Source organism: Urocitellus parryii, chromosome 6 (genome assembly GCF_045843805.1).
Source record: "Urocitellus parryii isolate mUroPar1 chromosome 6, mUroPar1.hap1, whole genome shotgun sequence".
In the NCBI taxonomy this organism is placed as follows: domain Eukaryota; kingdom Metazoa; phylum Chordata; class Mammalia; order Rodentia; family Sciuridae; genus Urocitellus; species Urocitellus parryii.
The window spans coordinates 22,598,222-22,613,118 of record NC_135536.1 but is presented as its reverse complement, the minus strand read 5'-3'; the positions used below and the strand labels follow the sequence as shown (position 1 = coordinate 22,613,118).

The 14,897-nt window shown below is 42.8% G+C and overlaps 1 protein-coding gene across 8 annotated transcripts in view; it reads right to left on the bottom strand.

Annotated features, from left to right (window-relative positions):
• The window catches only part of Ston2 (stonin 2), a 153,875-nt gene extending 148,912 nt beyond the window's left edge, over positions 1 to 4,963 (bottom strand). For 6 of the 8 annotated variants that reach the window (XR_003301998.2, XR_003301997.2, XM_026402432.2 and 3 more), the window contains exon 1: positions 4,812 to 4,963. The gene's annotated coding sequence lies outside the window, so the exon portion shown is untranslated. Of the gene's footprint in view, positions 1 to 4,216; positions 4,412 to 4,619; positions 4,783 to 4,811 lie in introns of those variants that run through there. The other 2 variants (XM_077800091.1, XM_077800092.1) reach the window with 2 other exon arrangements.
• Between the last annotated feature and the right edge of the window lie 9,934 nt (positions 4,964 to 14,897).

Here is a 14,897-nt window from a genome sequence, read left to right as displayed (position 1 = left end):
ATCGAACCCAGTGCCTCATGCACGCCAGGCAAGTGTTCTACCCCTGAGCCACAGCCTCAGCCCCTTAAATTTTCTTTTTTGAGACAGGATGTTGCTAAGTTACAGAAGGCCTCTCTAATTTGCTGAGGCTGGCCCCAAACTTGCAATCCTCCTGTCTTGGCCTCCTGAATCATTGGGATTATAGGCATGCACCATTGTACCCAGCTTGGCTAGTTTCTTTTATTGCTCTCACTCTTTTTAGGTCTAGGGTTTTATTTGTTGCATATTTTGAAACTTTAAGCCAAGTATTCTAAAAACCTGCTACAATTCTTTATAGAGCTTACAGAGGCCAAGCCTGAAAGAGGAGAGGTAATGGCTTTTCAGAATTACCTGGAGAGGCAAACAGTTGGCCTTAGGTCTCCAGGACAGAAGTCTGATTCTAAACTTTTTCATCCACCTCTGGAGATACCCAGAACCCTCCTGAGACAGAAAAATCTCCTGTTTCAAAAAAACACTTTCAAGGTGTGATTTATCTGTCAAATCTCAATTAGAACAAGGGTCTTCTCAAATCTCATTTCATTTTACATTTTGAACCTACCATGATATTTATTATTTTAGACAAAATGAATATGCATAGAGTCTAGTTTTTCTATCTACACTCCAGTGGACCATTTTGTACTCATCTCACCTTGAAACAAATATTCTAACCCTCAAGCAAGCACTTAAGTGTTGACCCTGGAAGTATTCAATGCCTCCACATGCTGCCTTTTGGATGGACACACTACTTCTATCTGGGCCCTAGGTAGAATTCAAACTTTCGTCATTGAGAAAAAATATAACAAAAAAAAATAAAAGAAAAGAAACCCTTGTTGTATTTTATTTCCTACATCATATACACCCCTTAACATATTTCTTCCTTAACAACCATTTTTTAAATGCTCTTTCATTGTAGGAGTGATGAGTCAGTTAGAATTGTTGTGCTTGCTCCACCTATTAGAATAAGCCAAATGATTTGGGATGGGTTGATCTTGGGTTCACAGGGAGTAATTTGTCTAGGGAGTGGAGGGAATGGACTACAATTTGCATGACCACACAGGACAGATGTTTATTCATAAAGGTTACCTCAAGTGACACAAGCAATTTCTTGGTTGGACTGTATTAAAAGTCAGCCAAGTGTCCACCCAATAGGCAACTCAGTTCCAGAAGAAATTATGACTGGGATGACAAGAAGCATGAGAGACCAGGATTGGGATATGTGGACAGGCTTGAGTAAGAGGTCTGGAGCCACACTAAAGGGTGTGTGCTCAATGATAGGATGGAGAGGTTGGGCAGAATTACAGAGGGAGGGGACAAACCAGCACTTGGATACTGCTTACTTCTCTGAATCTGAGCTTTTTTTGTTATTGCTATGATTTGTTTCCTCACTAGAAGAACTGCATTTGCAATTTAATATAAATCTAGAGACTCAGTCACTTTTACAGACCCCACTGCTAATGGACAGAGCCAACATTGAGCAAAATTGCTACATGGAGAATGCTAGAACCTTCCAGCCTTTTTCTTCCTTCCATTGGGACCCTTTCATTTGGGTCTTTCTCTCAACCACATCTTATTTTCTACCTTCAGTGGTTTTCAAAGTGTGGTCATTGGACCAGCAGCATCAGTATCACCTAAGCACTGGTCAGAAATGCTAATTCTCAGGCTCCACCCAAACTGATCAGTGAAGAAACTCTGTGATGGGACGACGGGATCAGCAATCTATTTTTCTCAAACCTTCCCTGATTCTGATGCACACTAAAATCTGAGAACTGCTGCTTTAAATGATTTTCAAGATAACTTAAGATTGAGAGCATGCACCTTTTAGGAGAGGACTTATAAAGAAGATAAGCCACTCAAGTGAAAATGGAAATTTTCTAGTAATGGAATTTCCTTTCACATAAAGAAAGACAGTGAGAGATTCAAGGCCACTATATTCATTCAGACTTTCACCATCCCTTCCCTTTCATCTCACCTATATCAATCTTCTCTCCATATTGCCACTAGAGATGTATGCTCAGTGGGAAACCCTGACCCTATCAAATCCCAATTTAAAACCCTTCAGTCACTGCTCCCTACCCATAGAAAGGCCCAAGCCCCTGGCACACAACCCAAAGTCCTTCATTATCTGCTGCTGGGCCACTTCCCTGACCTTGTTTCCTTCTGTACCTTCCCACATACTCTGTCACATTTTTGCTATCTGCAGGAAGCTTACACTTCCTCATACCTCTGACATTGGGCTTGACCATGTGATTGACCTTGGCCAACGGCATGAGAGCTGAAGGGACAGCTGCCACTTCTGAGCAGACTTGAAGTGTCATAGTTTTGTTCTGTCACTTTCTCTCTTTTCCTTTGCCATAATGAGATTAGCATTGTCCCAGAGAGAGGCTGTTTTATAAGTTCAGTGGGTCCCTAAATAAAAATAGATGAGGACAGAACTAAAATTGACCTACTCTGGACATGCGGATCTTTGGGGGTTATTTGTTCTTTAGCCTAAGCTGACCATGGATATTTTGGTCATTCCTCTTTCTGGATGTCTTCTCTCTTCTACTCTATCCTTTCCAATTCCACTGCAGCCCTAGTTTCACAAAAGACTTGCTCATCATTTGACACTCAGTACCTCTCAATCAGGACTTTATCTTGCCTAGGTGTAACTGATTACTCTCACTTTCAAAACCTCCTTTAGATGCTACAGATCAGTAACTATGTCCCCAGAACTAGGCTTCCCATCTATTAACACTATACTTAGGATCCACTAAAATAAGAATAAATGAGAGTCTTCACTTGACAGAGCAAAGAGATTTTTGGCTCTAAGAAATGAAGCATTTTGTTCAAGTTTCCCAGCCTCAGTCAGAGCCTGAATTTTCACAGGTGGGGTCTGGCTCTGAACTTGGTAGTCTTGTCCTATGCCATATACCTCTCTCCATCCCCAGCAGTGAGTTTTCAGAGTAGAGTAAAAGTCTCCTAGTAAACAATTGGAAAAAAAAAAAAAAAACCTGTTACATTAATTTGAGACTTATAAGTTTGCATCTCTCTAGAAGTGAGTTTCTGATCTCCTGACCTCTCTTTCTCTAAGTTGATGTATATATTCTAAGACACATAGAAATGACACTGTACAAGAAATGGAGCATTTTGTCTACAACCAGGTCCCAGGCTGCATGGTTAGGGAAGTGTGAAAAGGCAGGCAGATGCAAATACCATCACCCTAAAGAACCTTTAGGATGGTCCTTATGGGTTTGTCACAGGGTAGAACTCCAAGGAAGTCTGCTACATATTGATATTTTAGTTTTTTAAAAAATGAAGGGGGTCAAATATTTAATCTTCAGATTAAACAAGGAAAGGAAAATGAAACCATGGCAAAAGACTGGACTAGACCCCCCAGGTCAGATGCAGGATTAAATGCCTGAGAGTAACAACTGCAATTTCAAGTTTCTAAGAGATGCTGGCATTTTGTTGTGTGGTGCTTTTCTTTTGTTATTCTTTCACTCATTTTAACTCTACTTATTTGTTCGGGGAACATTAGGAAGTACAAAAACCTAAAAATATCTCACCCCTAATCAGCCATACTAATGAAATATGAGCATTTAACAAACTATAGGGATTTCTTTTTTCATATAATATTCATACTAATTTTTTCAAGGGTTACAAAGCTTTGGTTTCTAGTTGGAGGCCATTTGTCTCAACATCACAATGGAGGAGGGTTTTTTTTTTTTTAATATTCTCCTCCAAAGGATATATTACCATTAAATGATATCATCAGTAACACTAATAATAGCATTTTTTTCCTTTCAAGTATAGAAAGCTACTCAGAGATCTAAATGGTTGTTGGGCCAGTTTGGACACATCTGATTTACTTTTTAAAAGTCTATCCACTTCATACAATAAAGCACTCAGTAAATGCTAAGTGCTGGCTCTCTGCTCTGTTTTTCAGACATTGGCTCCTATAATCCTCAAAGCAAGTTTAATCCGTATCGCCACTTTATAAATTAGGAGAGCGAGGCACAGGACATAAAGGGGAGAGGGAAAGAGTGAAAAGGAGAGGGAGGAAGAGAGAGAGGTGGGCAGGGGCCAGTAGCTGCATAACACTATAGTTAATGATTCACTCATAGCCCTCAGGCAGCTCCTTTCAGTAGGGGTTGCACCAGAGCGCGCATACACACACACACACACACACACACACACACACACACACACACACACGTACGTCTCATCTCCAACTCTCTTCATCTCAGCCAGAGGCGGTGTCCGGCAAATTGCTTGGCAACGCGCGCAGGAAACTCCATCCAAAGCCCCGGGTCCAGGAGGCCTCTGGGCGCTGTCCAGCGGGCAGCGTGCCTGAGGGGCCAGGCTGGGGTCCAGTCTCCCGACACCCCGAAGGTGAGGCGGAACGCCAAGGCTGGGATTCCAGGCCTGGGGTGGGGGGGTTTGGGGGAAGAGGCACCGGGCCCAGAGACACCTGTTGTCGCCTCCCCACTCTGGCCAGTGAAGCTGTCCTGGACGACCTGGGTCTCCAGGGAAGACACCTTGGCAACAAGTGCTGTGTAGGCTGCGGAGGTCACAGGGGTCTTCCCCCTACGCCCGCCCCCGCCCACCTCAGGCCGACTCACCTAAGCCCCTCTCACTCCCGGACGCCCGCGGCTTGGGGAAGTATCTCGCCTGGCGGTGGCTCAAGGCACTCGGGATGTGCGGAGCAGCACTGCGGCGCTAGGACCTCGCGGCCGGCCGCCCCCTGCCCGCTCCACCTGCGGGGCCCCTTTCTCTCGAGCGCCGGTGCCGCCGCCGCGGGGAGGGGCAGTTACCTGAGACGCCGTCCGCAGGGTCTCGAACGTCGATTGACGGGCGGCCGCCGCAGAGCCGGCTAGTGGGGTCCAGGGACCCAGCCAGCCGCAAGGCTCTCGCCACAGTCGCTCCTCGCCGCAGAGCAGCCGCCGGCTCCCGACTCTCGGGCGTGCTGGGCGCCCGCCGGCTCCCGGCGCCGCTCCCGCCGCTCCTGATTGGTTGGGGCGCGCGCCCAAGCTGCGCCGTGATTGGGCAGTTCGGGAGCTGGGCGGTGGGACCCACCGGGCACCGCTGGGATCTGCTCCGCGAGCCTCCTGCGCTGCCGCCTCACGTTCCTACCGCGCCTCGGGGCCCGGGTCCGGACGCTGAAAATCGGTTCTTGTCCCCTTTGGGCCGAACGGGGCGGCTAAACACCGAAAAGTGTCGCTTCGAATAAAATAGAAGTGGAGGGCAAATGGTATTGCCTTGGAGGACCACCCACACCCCTGGGAGGCTGGGGGATTGGGGACTTCCAAGGTACCAGTATTATTGGTCCCCTGGCCTCATTCCCACTTGAGGCTTGACTTCATGTTCATTTTTGATAATTTTTACCGGGCATAGGGCGTAGGTTTCAGGGCAGTAGCTTGTAAACAGTGGGCGCCAAATAGTGTTTGTGGACTTGGATTAAAATCTACACACAATCTCTATGTATTCCTACTGGAGCTCGGAAAAGGGAAGCCACTTGTCCAAAGTCCTAACCATGTCGACAAATTATTAAGAACACTGATAGGTGCTGTGGGGAGAAGTAAAAGAGCAAGATGGTGAGATTTTCATTTACAAGGAATTTAATAGCTAGGGAAATTAAGCTGATTTATAATAATTACCTATAATATTTTCGTGGTGCATATTATTTGATAGGAACCGTTCCAAGTGTATATTATTATAAGAAATACAGGAAACAGCTTTCTAAGGACGTCCTTATGTACTGTGAGGCATGTAGACAAGTGACTCTAGGTATGAGCATAGAGAGATTTTCATCTGAAAGACAACAACAGTCACTCCATACTGTTTGGAGAGGCACAACTGGTCCAGAAAGGGAGTGTGAGGGATGATCATTGTTCCCATCTTCCAGTCTCTTCCCCTGAAAATCCCAAGATTTTCACCCATTTGAACTGAATCCTTCTAAAAAATAAATCCAACTGCTATGTCACCAGGCCTTTGTTCTGCCACTCTGAAAGGCATCCCCTCTGAACACCTATAGGCAATAAGTAGAAGTAAATAACACAGCATATGAAATCATTTTTCTGCAGGTATTTCTTCCTAGTTCTATTCTATGCTAATAGAACTTGTGAGTGGAAATTTTGGATTGGTAGACAAGCACTTAAAGACTCAAGTGAAAACCAGCTTGCCCTAGTCTGAAAGTCTTGTCTTCTACCTTAGGATGAGCTTAAAAGTCATGTACTTTGAGCAGCCCAAGACCCTCGAATTCCATTTTCTCTAGTTTATATCAATGAACAAACAATTGATTCATTTGTATTGAAAAGATGAATCAACTAGGCAATGGGTTGAGCCTCACCTAGTTGGAACACCAGAGCATAACAAGGTGGAGGCCATATGAGGACAATCCTTTCACATGCATCCCTCTGCCAGTGTCAGAAGCACAAGAAGACATCAAACCAGGAATACATAATTCTAGTTGCTGACTTTTCATAGTTGTGAGGTTTTCTTTTTTTCTTTCTTTTTACTGGGGATTGAACCCAGGGTCACTCTACATTTGTATCCCCAGCCCTTTTTTATTTTTTACTAGAGACAGGGTCTTACTAAGTTGTCCAGGCTGCCCTGGACTTGTGGATCCTCCTTCCTCAGCCTTCCAAGTAGCTGGGATTACAGGTGTATGCCTTTGCTCCTGGACTCATTGCTGTGGCTTTTGCTAAAGCAGAAGTTCCATTTGAATTGATCATGCCATCATTCCAAAGGAGAACAGACAGCTTGTTTCAGCCAGAGAATGAGACTGCCCCATAACGATGTGGCACACTGCTCAATTCAGTTGCATTGCACTAAGCTCAGTCCAAGGATGATGAGTGAAAGAACAACGTGGATTCCCAAGACAAACCTCTGGAATGTTCGTATGGGCAGGAACTGCATGTATTTAGGTCTATCCACTGCCTTATCTAAAAAAAAATTCTTTATTTAGTTCTGCCTCCTGCATTACATTTCTTCTTTTGATAACCCCTAACCCAAGCCTTCACTAACTATCCCAGGCACTGAGCAACAGAATTCTAGAGATCTGCTCTTATATGACCATCTTTTCAACTACAGAACTGTGCATGACTTAGCAATGAATCCCCAACACCTTGGCTAGTAAGTGGAACACAGCAGGTACTCAGTAAACATGAATTATAGACTAAAATTCTTGGCAGGCTAATAAGGTAACCTGACAGGCACTAAGGAGACTAGGCCTACACCCCTATCCCAGTCTTCAACAGGACATCCACCAGTTCCAGAGTAGATGGATGTTTGATGTAGATGATCATCCATTCAATCCAACTATGAATACTATGAGTAGGTTGTTCCTGTATGTAAAACACATTCAAGAAAAGAGAAAAATGAGATATTTCTTATATGTACACAAGATGAGATGCTATAGCTGATTCACAAAACTGTTTGGCAGTTCCTCAAAAAGTTAAACTTAGAGTTATCATATAACCCAGAAATTCTGACTCCTAGGTATATATCCAAGAGAAGTGGAAACATATGCCCACTCAAAAACTTGTACATGAATATTTATTACATAGTTACTCATAATAGCTGAAAAATGCAAAGAAAAAAAAACATGAACTGATATAGTGGAATATTACTCAGTCATTGTTTTAGTCAGCTTTTTCACTGTTGTGACTAAAGGACCTGTGGAGGAGGAAGAGTTTATTTGAGGGCTCACGGTTTCAGAGGTCTTAATCCGTTGAAGGCTGGCTCCATTTCTCCGGGCCTGAGTTGAGGATAAACATCCTGGCAGAGAGTATGGCAGAGAGAAGCAGCTCACATCATTGGTGATCAAGAAGCACAGAGAGATTGTTACTTTCGATACAAAACACCAGAGTCACGCCTCCATTCCCACCTCCTCCAGCCACACCCTACCACTTAAATTACCACTCAGTTAATTCCTATCAGGGGATTAAATCATTGATTGGGTTAAGCCTCTTAACCCAATCCTTTCTCCTCTGAACCTTCTTGCACTGCCTCACACATGAGCTTTTGGGGGACACCTCACATCCAAACCATGCGGGTCATAAAACTAATAAAGTTCTGATTGATACATGCTACCATGTAGATGAATCTTAAAAGCATTATGCTAAGTAAAAGAAGCCAGAAACAAAAGGACACGATGTGTATATAATTCCTTTTATCTGAAATGTCTAGAATAGGTAAATCCATAAAGACAGAAAGCCAGTTAGTGATTTGCTAGGGATAGGAAAAAGGCAAAGTAACTGCTTAATGGAGAGTAACTGCTTAATGGAAACAAGGTTTCCTTTTGAGGTGATGAAAATGTTCTGTAAGTAGAGATAATGGTTATAGTTACATAAATTTGTGAATATACTAAAAACCACTGGATTGGAAAAAACAAAATCTACACAGCCTACAACCTGAGAGTGTAGGAACTGTTACTGGGAAAGTGCTAATTAAGTACTTAGGTATGATAGCTAAAAGTATAGAAGGTGGAGGAATTTTGCTTCATCTGTGAAAAGCAGTTAAATATGTCTCTTTCACTCTCATACTTGCACCTTCAGCAGTTCAGAGTAGATTTACTCCCTAGATCTGTGTTGTTCAACGGAACAGTCTATGGTGATGGCAATATTCTTCATCTGAGGTATTCAATATGGCAGCTACTAGACACGTGTGGCTATTGGACATTGAAATATGGTTAGTTGCAAAACTTGAAAAAAATGAATTTAAAGTTGTATCAAAATTTGAATAGCCACATGTGGCTAATGGCCATCAATAATGGCACTGTAGTGTTAGCTGTTCTAGAGGACTAGGGCTACTTTAACTGGCAAATTGGAAAAACATTAGGGGGCATGGGAGAGGGAGAACCTGTGTTTTTATGTCCCACAGCCCAGCGAACTCTGTATCTACTAGAAATCCTTCAGTAAGAGGTTACCACACCCATCCTTCTCCTTTCTATGAATTCTTAATGAATGTCAGTCTATAATTCAGGGTTTAGTTTTGTCTTTATGACAAAGTTCTGTCACTCCACAAATATTTATGGCATAGTCACTTTGTGGGACATGCTAAGATTATAGATAATGTCAGCCCAAATCAAAAAGGTTGGTATTGAGGTTAGGAGGTAGATGGGACAGAAGAAATCCCTTACAAGGACCTAATTCCTTCCCTCCAACACCCACCACCCATTATTCTTCCAAGTGGGAAATCTTGCTGCTAAGATGCTGAAGTAATGTTGAAGAATCCATATTTAGATTTCTTATTTCCAACTCAAGACTTGTAACATCCTTAAGTCTTTCAATACATCTTTGGCTCGTGTTGGTATTTCCCTTCTGTGAACTTTTGTTGAACTTGAAACTAATATAATATAGAATGCAATGATTTTCTAGATTTTCTAGGTATTCTCCATAACATGGTATTCCCATGGCAGGGTTCATTTGTTACATAAATTCTGCTTGAGCTCTTACTTAGTGCCACAACAGTCCTGGGTGCTGTGGATAGAAGGAATGAAGACATTTACTGGGCAACTTGAAACATGGTAAGGAGACACAAAAATAGCACTGAGTGAGTTAATTAAGTGTTTAGGACAGTGCTTGGTGTGTGGTGATGAGAATTGTTAGATGCTATAAAATCATTATTTTGAACTCATTTGAAATTCAAAATCAAGTTTGGGGACTGCAGGTATAGTTAAATGTATAGCACTTGCCAGCATGTGCAAGGCTCTGGATTCAATTCCCAGCACCACCATAACAACTAAAACCATAGTAATGATATTAAAACCAAGTCCACTCTGAAAAATCCCAATTAAATGTTATTTCGAGGAGTCCGTATTTTAGTGATTGAAAATAAACAAATAAAAAAGAGCAGGGAGATAAAAGCCAGCTTTGTGCCTTTGCCTGAAATTCCTTTATGCTCTATAAAACCACAAAGTATTTTTCCACTCCCCTGCAGCCAGGATTCATTCTGACACACTCCTGTCCCTCACAACAAGATACATCTCTCCTTTTTACTCATCCATTTCTGACATCCTCAGTAAATGATTGTTGAATGAAAAGGTGGAAGGAAGTAAGGGAGATGATTTTAACCTATTATAGTGTATAAAATACAAAACAGTAGTTCTTAGTGGATTAATATCCTCTCTCTCAGGCGACAAAGGAACAGAGAGTAACTTAGTGCCCCTCTCAACACTAAGAGGAAAAAGCACAACATTGCATAAACAATTCAATATTTAACTAGGAAGTTTCTCTAAAGCCAGGTATTCCTGGGTTGAGAACAGTCCAATACAATAGAATGGTCCAGAATGGACTGTGGACTCTGCATGAATCCCAATTCTGTCACTCCACAGCTATTTAACCCTGGACTCAAACACCTCTGAGCCTATTTCTTGCCTACAAAATGAGCTCATTCTAGCCTCAGAAGGGTTACTTTGATGATGAATCAAGATAGTAGTGGAATGCTTAGGATTGGAAAATGCTTAATGTTTGCAATGTAAATAAAAAGAGCTTTTTATAAAAGTATTATTGTTGGAGAAAGCTCTTGTCCAATGCTCATCGTTATCAGTGGACCATCCCCAAATTGTCACGAGGCCGCCTACACAGCTTCTCTGACTCTCAATCCAGAATTGAACTGCAACCAAGAAGCCTGGGAGGCAGGGACTTGGCACATCCCAACCACAAGCCCTTCTCTCCAGCTGGCACAGAAACACTCCACATTTGCAGCTTCCACAGCAATTACGAGAACCTACACCCTTTTATTGTTTTTCTTTTCCTAACGATGGAGTAATCACATGATTTCAACAGGAAAAACAGCTTTTGAATTGGAGACAGTGTGGATCCAGCCATGGACTTTCTGATCCCCATGTATAAGCCCCTGAAGAGAAAAGACATTTGAAGCTGGCAAGATGGGGTAGGGGGCCACCCAGATGAGAAACATGGCCAGTACAGGCTCATACCAGGCTGGCCAACTGAACAGGTTGTGTTTCAGGATTACACACAGTAATGATCCTCTCAAAATAGGAGCTCACATTCACTGAGTGCTAAGGATTAAGTGCTCCAGGGGCATCATCAAACAATAATTTAAGAGGAAAGTTTTATTATCTTCATTATATGGATAAGGCAAATGCATCTCAGAGAAGTGAAGGATCTAGCTAGCATTTTACCCGGTCTGCAAGCCCCCAGCACAGAGCCAGTGTGTTCATCCCCACCCCCAGTGGCTAAAGCAGCAGTGTTTTCAATTCCCAAAGCGCAGGAAAATCGGGGGATCTTGTTGGAACACAGATCCTGATTCTCTAGGGCTAGGGTGAAGCCTGAGATTTTGCATTTCCAACAAGCTTCCAGGTAAGGCTGAGGGTCCCCGGACTTAGGTTGCAGAGGTTAGATGGGAGGGCTTAACTATGACTGCACTTTTAAATCTCTTGGGAGCTGTCAAAAATGCTGATGCCTGGGCCTGGGCTCAGAAAGTGATCCTATTCCTCTGGTGTTATAGTTCCAGCCCAGCATTTCCAAAGCTTTCCCAGTGAATGAATGTGCAGCCAGGGTTGAGACTTGGGTTTTGGAGCAAGTACTATCTACCGTCCCCTGAGGATACCCTGTTACCCTGAGCTTCCCTTTCCCAGCCCCAGAGGCCTCTGTGGCTGGCCTTCCAGGACACCATTGAAAGAGGCCTCTCCCAGCAAACTCCCAGCCTGGAAGAGGTCAGAGACACCACCTGTTTCCTTGAAATAGTTTGCAGCTGTGCTGGGTGACCTCATAGTTCTGGCTATGTGGCTGGCCAAGCCATGATCTGGAAAGCTTTCTTCCCAAGTCGGGGCTCCCCCTGCATCAGGGACTGTAGAGGGAGGAGCTGCAGGCTGACTGGGGCTCCTGAGAGGGACCATGGTTCCAGCCCTGTACTGAGGTATTGCCTCTGGGCTGGTGGCCCTGGCTGTGAGTGAAAATGACAGCCCTGCTCACCCTCCCCCAAACCCTTGGGAACTGATGAAATCACAAATCCTCCCTTAAATATGTGTAAGCAAACCCTTAAATATGCAAGTAAAAATGGAAAGTGCACCTTTTCTTCCCCTTAGACTTCCCAGAGGCAAGAGCAGCTGAGCTAGCATCCTTCCAGAACTTTTTCTACACAAATATGCATATGTGTATTTCTACACATACATACATACATATGTCATTATGTCTTATCAACAAAAATGCATCATGGAATATTATTTCAGTTGCTATCTTGGATATCATTTCCATATAGTTACATATTTTTTCAATTATTTAGTATCTCTCAAACTTCTCTGAAAACCAGAATCTTAGGGGCATTTTGCAAACTTAGACATTGACAAGTCTCACCTCAGATCTGCTGAATGAGAATTTCTCAAGGTGTATGTGGGGGTGGGAGTGGGGGCAGGGGTTGTTAGAAATCTTTTTACTTTTTATAAATATCTTAGGTGATCCTTAGGGAAAATGCCTTGCCTTTTCAATGGTTGTTCATCTCTCATAAGAGAGAGAAAAGGAGAGAGAGGGAGAGAGAGATGCAAACTTTTTTGTGTGTGTGGTGGTAGTGCTGGGAATTGATCCCAGGGGACTTGAACATGCTAAGCGCATGCTCTACCACTGAGCTACAGCCTTGGCTCCAAGACAGAAACTTAAAACCTATATAGTAAAGACCTGTAATATCCAATAAAAATATGAGCCACATATATCATTTGAAATGTTCAGCAGCCATATTAATTTTAATAATATATTTTACTTAATCTGATATAAAATATTATTTCAACATAATCAAATAAAAATTATTAATAAAAATATTGCCTGGCATCCAGTGGCCAAAGCCTATAATTCCAGCAACTTGGGAGACTGAGCAGGAGGATTACAAATTCAGGGGCTAGCCTTAGAAACTCAGTGAGACCTTGTCTCAAGATAAAGATCAAAAAGAAGCATAGCAGAGTGGTTGGGCATCTGTGAATTAAGATCCCAGTACCATGCATACCAAAAATAATTTACTATTGTTTGAATATTTGTACCCTGACATAATCATAAGTTTTTGTTTTCGTATTTTGCCATACTGGAGATTGAACCCAGGGGTGCTGTAGCACTGAGCTCCAGCTCCAGCTCCAGCTCTTGCTTTTAAAAATTTCTACAATTTTGAGATGGGACCTTGCTAAATTGTTGAGGCTGATTCAAATGTTTGATCTTTTTGCTTCTGCCTCCTGAGTTGCTGGGATTACAGGCATGACACTGGCTCCAAAGTCATATGTTGAAACCTAATCACCAAGGTCACAATTGGTTTTGGAAGGGGGCAGGGATTAGGTCAAGGGGTTGGAGCCCTCATGAATAGGATTAGTGCTATTGTAACAGAGGCCTGAGACACATCCCTCTCATCCCTTTTATCACAGGAGGATGCAGAGATAAGACACCACCTCTGAACCAAAAAGTGGGCCTTCACCAGCCTCAGAATCTGCTGGGGCTTCAATTTTGTCCTTCCCACCCTTCAGAACTGAGACAAATCAATTTCGATTGTTTATAAGCCACCCAGTTGATGGTACTTTGTTATAGCAGCCAGAACACACGAAGACAATATTCTACACCTATTTTTCATGTTAAATCTTGAAAACTGGTATGAATTTTACACTTGCAGCATGCTCAACTTGAACTGGTGACATTTTAAGTGTTCAGTAGCCACATAGACTGGGTGACTCTTGTAGCAGACAGTGAAGATCTGGACCTTTTATTTTACTTGGAGGATATTTATAAGGAACAAGAAACAAACAATTGTGGGACATCTATGGTCTGCTTCCCAAAGGAGCACTTATCCTTATTGTTAACTGCTCACTAAGAAACTTCTTTACCCACCTTGAATTATGCCCTGGGTCCCTCCCATTGTTCCAGATTGGGGCTCTGATCTCTGCCTGCAGAGCTGGGGCACTGGAGGAATGAGTTGGGAGGTAGGGAGGGTACAGAAAGGGGAGTTCTGGACAAAGACTCAGGGAAGGTGAAGTGGCTTCTTTGTGGACACTCATGGAGGCTTGGGGGTTGCAGCATAAGAATGGCAGGGCATGGTTATTACTGTGCCCATTATCACAACTTGAAATCAGTGACTATCATCACTCAGCCAGCAAACACAGAAGCAGAATTGGAACCAGATCTTCAGATTCCAAAGTTGGTACTTCTCTTTGAGCCCATAGATATTACCAATATGGCTATTCAAAGTCTATCCCTCCATCATTAGTGGTTGAGGGAGAACTATCAACAAGTTAGGTGAATTATTAGCAGTCCCATACACAAAATGGTAGTTAGACAAGAGGGTAAAAATATTGCACTGACGCTCCCTGGTGGACTTTAAGATTATTGCGAGGGGATGGCAAATGCTTTTGTGGTCCTTCCTTGTTGATTAACGGAACATATTACAATGTAACAACTGTAGCATGGAGGTTCCTGAAATTTAAAAAGTATTCTCCTACTGGAAAAATTGAGAATAAATGCAACACATTCTTCTATCTTAGATAGAGAAATCAGGAAGAGACCCACGGTTTGGATTCACATATGCCTTTTATTTTTTTTTGCTAAGTGCTTTTGATTGTACTTGATTAGATCTCAGTCTCTTATGTTTACAGGCTGGTGTGTTTGTTAGTGTATTTGGTCTTCAGCTAGATAGTCAGCTCCTCTAGGAAAAGACTTGATTTCCCTCATTTATAGCTCTGGACTTTCTGGGTTCTTGAATGAGTATCCCTGATCGAATAAAAGGGTATAAGATAGAGCACAAAATGGGCTGGGGATGTGGCTCAAGCTGTAGCTCGCTCGCCTGGCATCCATGTGGCCCGAGTTCCATCCTCAGCACCACATACAAACAAAGATGTTGTGTCCGCTGAAAACTGAAAAATAAATGTTTCAAAAAAAAAAAAAGATAGAGCACAAAATAAATATGGT